Source organism: Fukomys damarensis, unplaced genomic scaffold (genome assembly GCF_012274545.1).
Source record: "Fukomys damarensis isolate Sample0158 unplaced genomic scaffold, DMR_v1.0_HiC HiC_scaffold_39, whole genome shotgun sequence".
Taxonomy (NCBI): domain Eukaryota; kingdom Metazoa; phylum Chordata; class Mammalia; order Rodentia; family Bathyergidae; genus Fukomys; species Fukomys damarensis.
In genome coordinates, this window is record NW_022900951.1 from 95,927,489 (window position 1) to 95,934,583 (window position 7,095).

Genomic DNA, 7,095 nt, shown 5'->3' on the forward strand with positions numbered 1-7,095 from the left:
AAATTTTTTTGGTTTTTTTTTTTTTTTTTTTTGTACTGGGGATCGAACTTGAGACCTTGTGCTTGTGAGGCAGGTGGTGGAACCACTGAGCTAAATCCCTGGCCCTGTTTTGGTCTTGTTCTTATTGGTTATAATACTTCGATCAGAAGATCCATTTAGATTCTGGGGATGTAGCTTAGTGGTAGAGTGCTTGCATAGCATGTGCAAGGACCTGGGTTCCATCCTCAGCACTGCAAAAAATGTCCTTTAAGGTAATAGACCTGAACTCAGACATCAAATTCATATATGTGGCAGTAAGGCAGGTGCAAATGGATTAATATAACTCATGTTTCCTGAAACACTGGTCATGAATTAGAGTTGTGTTCTTTAAAAGCATCAGAAAAGTTTGCTTTTAAAAAATTCCATTAGTTTGTTCAATAATGTGCCCCTAGTTTATTTGTAAATCCAAACATACTGATATCACACTTTCATAAAGCATAGTACACTACCTACAGTTTTCTTAAGCATTATACAATGTTCAAAAAAGCATAGTGCATGTTTTTATTGTAACTAAATATTTTATCAACAATATCCTAAAGCTAAGGCCCAAAGTAAATAAATTTTCACTGTTGGGGATTAAACCTAGGGTTTAGTGCATGCTAGACTATTAAGCTACTGGCCCCATCCCACCATGACTCTTTTTAATAGAAAAATTTATAAAGTTGATCGGGACAATGAGTGATACTGACCAAGAAAGAGAGCTTTAGCAGCACCTCATGTTCTCTACAGTACAGATTTTTGTGATGTGCCACTGATGGTTTTATACATGTTCAATTTTAACATATATAAAAATATAGGGAAAAAAGAAATGGGAATGAGGTAATTACAAATGAAATCATAGGCTAGGTCCAGTGTCACACTCCTGTAATCTTACTTGTTTGTAACTGAGGAAAGAGGATCCCAAGTTTAAGTTGCCCTGCATAATTTAGTGAATCCCTTGGGGGGATAAAGCATTGAAAGAAAAAAATAATAGAGCTTTTGCAAATGGGAAAGAGATCAATAGTTGGAAGGAGCAAGGAGGGATGGCGGGTAGGGGATGAAAAAAGAATTAAGGTATGTTATGAACATGTACTACCTCCACATGATGAATGTAATAATTATGTACTAACATGTACATGTACTAATAAAAATGTACTAGTGAAAGAAGAGGAGAAAGAAAGGAAGAAAAAGAGAAGAAAGAAAGTGAATAAATTCCTCTTGGAGCTGACCATTGTCTATGTAACAGAATCTTTGAATTAAGAAGAATTAGAATTCCTGCTCAGCCAGCCCCCAGAGTGAACACTTGGCTCAGCTGAATATTGCTCACTTGTGCCCACTACCGCTTTCTGCTTCTAAGATAGAGTACACTAAAGCCAAAGGCACAAGCTCCTTCCAAGACAGTCTTCTAACAAGAATGTGGACATATCTTTCTGTCTAGAGAACTGAATTTGGACCATCTAAAAAGATGGTCCTATTTGCAGTTGCTCCCTAGGCCTTGAGTAAAACCAAAGCCAGCATTTTATTAGTATCCACTCCTCTGGGCTTCGCCCTGGATCCTTTAAGTTCTCCAGGGCCAAACATGCCTCCCCAAGAAGGTACTCACAATAACAAAATTAAATTTGAGCAAGAGGAGAGGAAAAATACTCTAAGCCCACAGGCTCCCAAAAGTTTAAAGTTCCTCTTGTCTTATGTTTCGTGATTTCTTCACTCCCAGGAGGGGCTGAGGTAGATTTGGAAGGGGCTGGTGCCAATATACTCCATACTGATTTCTTCTAGCTATTGCTGAAACACCTTAGCCAGGCTTGTGCACAATGTAGAGATATGTCCTGGACAAGAATCCCTGCCTCCATATTTGTGAGCCCTCTTCTCCCACCTTTTCCAGTGTTCTAGGTATGGATTTTCCCATTTCAACTGATATTCACATTTTTACTGAGTATCCTTATTTCTTGTCCACTTATGCACATATATTAGCAAAAGTCATTGGTACATCAGAAAGCCCTAAAAACCAGTTTCCTCCATTTGCTGAAGTGCGGCTCCCTAATTGCATCTCTTTGGGAAATACTACCCACCTCTAAGGAAGTCAACAATTTCTGGATACAACATGGGCAGCAAAATTAAGTCCCAAAATAGCCTACCTCCCCTAAACCCAGTTTTGCTCTAAATATTTTGCTCATTTTGGATTTTAGAGGTGCATTATGCAAATGTTCAACACAGTCTTGGGTACTAGGGAAATCACTGCCACTTTGGCCTGTTAGGATGCTAACGCCCTCTCCTGGCAGGCAACTCACACTCCCAGGACGAGTGTTCTTCCTGCAATCCCAAATGAACACTTGCAGAAAAGGACAAGTGATTAGGGCTGGGAGAGCATTATTACCACAAGTGGAGATAAACAAACACTTCATTACAGTAATGAATTCCAGGTGGAGGGAGAGACAAGTGGGGGAGGAAAGAAGGAAGGGAAGAAAGAGGAATAGAGAGATAGAAGGGCAGGCTTCAGGAGACGCAGGGTTTTGGAGAGAGTGAATTGTGACAACGGAAGTGGATACCTCTTCATCTCCTGGTCAGAACTTCATGTATCTCCTTCCCATATTGACTGTAGACTTGCTCTTCTGTACCCATTGGGGGTGCCGCTTGTGCCCAAATAAAGACTGAAGTCATGTCTTCAGGTTATGTGAGGCATAATCGAATAATGCAGTGAACGGTAAAAACAATTTTTTAACAGTAAAGGACACATTGTCATTAATCTCCCTCAAAACACTCTCATTTTGAACACACATATCCCGACGTTCTTCCCACTTTCGGAACCAGTTCTGGAAGTTCTTTCATGAGTGGCTCTAGTCGCAGCTGTCGCAGCTGCCTCAATGTCCTGCATCAATTAACAGCATTTGCTTTTCATGGTCATTTTCACTTTGCAGAATGGCCAGAAGTCACACAGCACCAGATCCAGTGAATTAAATGGACGAGGACATACCACAATGTTTTTACAAACCTGGCTTTCCATTAGATGGCACTTGAAAGCAGCATTCACTGAATTTTTTAACTCAACTCATAAAGAGGACTTCCAGAACTGCTTCAAAATGTGGCAACAAAAATAAGATATATATTAATATATCTAATAAGATATATAATGAGATATATATATTACAAGCAAGGGTGAATATTTTGAAAGGGATTGGTATTGGTATGCCTTTTATCATACTAAATTTTTATCTTTTTGAATTTTATTTTTTATTAGTACATTTTTATGTACTAATATACGTAACAGTACATACTTTATGTACATAATGATTAGTTGCATCATAGGGAATTGTTACACATCCTAATTCTTTTTTCATTCCCTTTCCCCCTCCCTTGTCTCTCCCTCAATCTTAAGTTCCCCTTGTTTTTTGCAAAAGATCTATCTTCTCATTTCCTATGGTCTATTCTTTATTTTCTTTATTTTATATTTGGCTTTCTCATATAAGAGAAACCATACAATATTTAAGTTTGTGTGCAGATTTATTTCACTTAATATTATGTTCTCAAACTGCATCCATTGTTGTGAAAGTGATTCAAGTTTATCCTTCATGGCAGAGTGTATACATACATATCTCTGTTGTGTATACATGTCTGCCTTTTGTGGCTGTCTCTCACCCAGACACTGTGGTAGGGTATGTAGCCTTTCAGAGATGACAGTCTCTCAAAGCTGCTTGATTTAGAGGTTCAGATTTGCAAACAACAAAGGCCTGTAATACCAAGGTAAAAGCAATAAAACAAAGTTTAGTAAATGGTTAATTGAAATGTACATAGTTACGCAGAAGAGAAAGTACAGAATAAAAGTTATATCACCAAAACAGAAGTGCTTCAACACCTGAAATTCCAATTCCAGTGCTACGGAGTCCCATTATATGGCTTTCAGGGTTCCAACTGGGAAGGGCCCAGGAAGAGCATCCTCTCCATGATGATACTTCAAAGTCTCCCTACCAGTAAGTCACCTTAAATAGCAGTTGAAACAAAAATGGCAGTGTTCCAACTGTGTGCATGACCAGAAGCAGGGAGTTTTTAGCCCCCCAAACCTGGGCAAGTGCCTGAGGGAACAAACATCTGTGCCTTCTACATAGGTAAAAAAGAGATTATCCTTGGGAACTTGCCAAGCTCATAGGGAGTTTTTCTTCATGTCAGGATGTCCTGCCAAGGCATCCCAACATCTAATCTCTAGAACAAGGCCATGACACTGTGTTATGAACAAGGAAGATCTTTTTGTACTTAATTTTAACCCATCAGATTAACACTGGATACCCTAAAGCAAAGCTCTATAGTTGTTCTGTGGCTCAAAATTAAACAATTAACCCCTTCCCCAAATGGTTCCTGATTAAAACCTCTCAAATATGGCAGGCACTGCACTTGAGTTCTTATCCAACTCTAGTCTGCTGTGTGGAATTAGTCATTTTCAGAGAAAATAAACACTCTGCACTGTTTTTGGAGTTTATACTTGCTGTGGGTTTTTCTTGGGGCCATTGCTGCTGGCCTGGTCTCTTGTTTTGCCTTGGAACTGCCAACTCTCTGGGCTTGCTTCCTCTCCTAAGGCATTGGATTTGTGTATCATTAGGTTGGCCAGTTGGTGCCTCTGCCACCCTGTGCCAAGGGGAAACAAAATGCAGAGTGGGCTTGGAGTTGGAGCAAAAAATCCATGAGTGTGGAGTTGGCTGGGGACAAGTGTGGCTCAGCACCATGACTGTGGACTGTTAGCAGGTCAGCAGCATGCACTGCGATGGTGCATTGGCTGCAGGAATGCAGCACAGACCTGGCCTGGGATTTATCTAAATTTTTAAATTTAAACATTCATTGTAAGTTCATATCTCATATGAGTCATTTTCTTGCACTCGTAGACTGGCCCCAGAGAGGAAAGTGTACTAGGAACCCCTTATTGAGCTGGTCACCCAGCTAAAAGCTAAACCAATGTCTATTGAGTGTTCACTGTGCACAAGGCTTTTGTCTCGGCTTCTTAACATTTGAATGCTCATTAGAACCTCACTATAATCTATATAATCTATAATCTATGATGTACATGTCTATTCCATTATAGGTGTGTAATCTGCAGCTCAGCATGGTTATGTTACTTGCTTGTGGTCAGACTGATTAAAGCTTGAATCAATTCCCACACAGATTTGAGAGCCCCCATTCTCCACCACTATTATGAGCTACCCATCATGCAGTCCCACAGCCCAGGAGAATAACTCAGCTCACAGATCATGGTGGAGAACTTCCAGGACTGATGACAACAAAATAGCAACAATTATTATCTGAAAGTTAACTACATGTTGGGCACTGTGCTGAACATTGTCTTATTTAGGAAACTGTTATTATTACACATATTTTACAAAGGAGGATCCTGCAGCCCAGAAGAAAGTGATTTGTTCAAGGTTGCAGCTAGGAGGCAAGGAGGCGGACATAATCAGGCTGTCTGCCTGCACAGCTGTTGTTTCATTCTGTGAGTCAGGCCGTATTTCCTGAAGCCTGCCACTCTCTTCACTTCTCAGGCCTCGATTCTAGCATTCATGGCTTTAAAATGCTAATTCCTTAAAGACCTAGTGTCTCTTCTGGCTCTGGGGACTTTCTCCATCAGGGCCTCTGTCCCTAATAAGTACCAAATCAGGGCCCCACATTGGCCAACACAGCTTTCCCAGCTCCCATTTCCCTCGTGCTTCCGTGGCTTCTTATGAATACGCTTCTGTCACAGAAAAATACAAGTATATATAGATTTGGAGATTTAAAATAAATATTTGAGGTGATAAATATGCTAATTATTCTTATTCAGTCATTATGCAACAAATGCAGGCATTGAAATATCACACTATACCCCATAAATATGTGTGATGATTATGTGCCAATTAAAAATGACACTTTAGAAAGGCAAGATAAGGGAGCAAAGGCAAATGCAGCAACCTCATAATTCTACAGTTATGTCCCCCAGAGCCGGCAGAGGTGTTGAGAAATCGTTTAACTCAGCTTCCTGCTTTCGATCAATATTTTCTCCATTTTGTAGATAAGAGAATCGTGGTTGCATAGCAGTGTTCAAGGTCATTTCATGGTTAATGGCCAAAATGAAATAAAATCCACTTTTCCTTCAAGATGGGATCTTACTGTGTTGCCCAGGCTGGCCTTAAACTCATTATCCTCCTGCCTCAACCTCCCAAGTAGCTGAAATTATAGTCGTGCACCACAATGCCCTGCTTGAGAGGCTAAAATTTGATGTTTATTCACAGTTTAGTGAAAACTCACAGCTACATCTTCTTACCCTATGTGTTCTGACAGGCCTGTGGTGCTGGAGATGGAACCCAGACCCTTGCACATGTTAGTCAAGTGCTCTACCACAGAGCTATAGTCTCAGCCCCTAAAGGATGCTTTTTAAAGCACGTATAGCTTGTCTTGAAATCTCATTGGAGATTGTCCTCCCTCTGATACCTTTTGCCTCTTTAGATTGCTTCTTTGTTCTAGGAGTTTTTATCCCATAAAACATGTTGCTTGGGAGAAACATCTACCCTCACAGAAGTTTGAGTTTGATGAGTCTGAGGTAGGCTGCTTTAGCTGGGCAAGAGGAGATCTTAAGTGTCATTTATGACATTTCAGATACTCCTCTGACTCCCAGTCATTCAGGCAATCATGGAAGAAATTACGACTGACATTCCAACTAAGAATAAAATCACATTTGGAGATCTTGATCCAGAGCATGCTGTCCTGCAACCCACTATACTTTTATATTACATTATTGATCCATCCATCCATCCAATATCAGTCAGAAAAGTACTGTAATTTAGACCAGGGGCTCTACAGTCAGCCTATTTGAGTGCCCCCACCACTTGCTACCTATCTGATCTCAGTGAAATCACAACACCTCTGTCTCCTTTTCTACATCTATAAAATGATAGTAACAGTAGCAACCACCTCATAGGCTTAGTGCAGGGAATAAATGAGTTGGTGCTTATCAAGCTCTGGCTCACAGCACTAAACAAGTGTTAGCTTAGCTATAATCATTAATCACCTGGTAGATCCCAGGTTTACTATCTTCATGTTGATTTGACCAAATATGGCCTTTTG